Below are 2107 nucleotides of genomic sequence, written 5' to 3'. Positions count from 1 at the left end.
AAGTACATTTGCCAAATACTTCATTTTGTCATTGTGCATAGATAATGACACTTTACCAACATGCATAATGGGGTACGTAATATTATCACATGTTTTTACATAACCTAGTTTTTCATTTTCTACATATCGCTAAACCACTCACCACATGACTGGTCATGTGGTGCTAGAATCCACATGCCAAAGCTCTCTTGATCTTGACACGTCTCTTGGTGGAACTAAGCATGCGCTTGCATCACATAAGCACAGCTCACTACTGTCATCACCCTATTTACTTGACGATGCATAGTTTGTTAGTATATGTTCAATGCCCCGCCTCTCAGCATGTATCTCACATTGATGTGTGGTGCACATTTGTATGGCCCCCATTATGAGGGAAGCCTTTGGTGCACATATCTTTAGTGGGAACCCCAGCTTAGATGTTGGAAGGGGTCGTAGTTGTGACCGTTGATGGTTATGAGATGATGAGGGATACAAGCGTTAGTTGGCCCGAAATGGTATAGGGAATATTTCTTAGAATATTCCTTTGAGAACTAAGTTCATCATTAGTGGGCGGTGGTTGGTGGGGATGCGTTATGAATACGCGGTTGGTGGGGACGCGTTATGAATACGCGGGTGGTGAGCTGTGTTAATGCAGCATAGCTGCCCACATCTTGGACGCTTCCACCGTACTACCTGTAGCACTATAAATGGACATAGTTAGCACAAGCAAAGACATCCAATGCTTGTGAGCATATATTCCCTATACTCTCACTATGCCCTCCATCCAAATTCTGTCTAGATCGCTATCTAAGCTTTACACTAGAGCGCACGGGTGGACAACACCATCATATAGTACCTATCTCTTGTTTGATATAATTAAAATTTTAAAATTCTCTCCATTCTCTCTATTGCATTGTCTAGTGTACTTTCTCTTGTTGTTGTATGTGTTTTCGCTGTGCAATATTCTTACATAGTTACCTTGTTATAACTTTTTACTTTTGATTCCATTCTTCTTTTTATAGCAATCCTTTGGCATGTTCCCTAGTTTGCCACATTGATAGCACTCTTGTTGAAATATACCAGTGAATGGATGTGTGTGCGCAGGAACAAGCCCTTAGTAAGAGACTATAAAAGAGAGTCTATAAATGAGTGGGTAGCAGTGAAAAGCTAAGAGGTATCTACTTGGAGAGAATAAAGGGTAGCATGAGAAGATCTAGGATGTGTGGAGATATTCTGGAAAAAGTGAAGATGTGGAGAGAATCAAGCAAAAGAGGTGGAGAGAATCAAGGATGAGGTGTCTCCCAGATGTAGGGGAAGTGACACAAATCAAGGAGAAATCAGTGGGATTAGATGCTTGGCATCTTATGGATGTAAACACTATAAATTGAGGCATTAGCCTAATGAGTAAACACTATAAATTGAGGCATTAGCCTAATGAGTATTTTCTGGTTTTTGAGTATCCATGCCTACATTAAGCTATCAGTTAATTGCTCACTAATCTCGTCTTAATTATCATCTAATCCCTTGCTAATGATATTGATTCTTGCATTCGATCCACCATAGCTCATCACTTTGCTTGCATTTTAACTTGGTATCAAAGCCTACCTTAGGATCCATCCAATTTATGAGCTTATTTATCTTGTTAATCACCCTATTAATTAGAATTAAGAGATAATCACTTTTTTAAAAAATCTTTTTCATCAAGCTTTCTACACCCCCAGCTGGTGGAGGGTTCTCATTCTCCTTTGTCTGATTCCTAGAACCATTGTCCTCCTTTGTTGTTCTTGTTGCTCAAATCTCTTGCCACTATGTACATCTTATAATATCCCATGCCAACAATCTTTCTTCAATTTTCTCAATTGGCATCTCGGTGTATGCTACCTCTAATCCGGTATCCCTTTCCATGTTCTGAAGATTTGTAGATATTGATAATGTTCTTTTCTAGGCCCGAAGCGTCAATTGATCAGTGTCCCAATCATGCACTACCTTAGTTGTCTTGAGCCAAGGTCTTCCCAATCGCATAGGATAGATATGATGTCCCAACATCCGTTATGATGAATGTTACTTGAAATTCCAATCCTTAAATATGCTATAATTGACATCCATTATGATGAATGTTGCTTGAAAT

Source organism: Cibotium barometz, chromosome 55, assembly GCF_041138505.1.
Source record: "Cibotium barometz isolate CiBa-2024 chromosome 55, ASM4113850v1, whole genome shotgun sequence".
In the NCBI taxonomy this organism is placed as follows: Eukaryota; Viridiplantae; Streptophyta; class Polypodiopsida; order Cyatheales; family Cibotiaceae; genus Cibotium; species Cibotium barometz.
Note: the sequence above shows the minus strand (reverse complement) of the source record.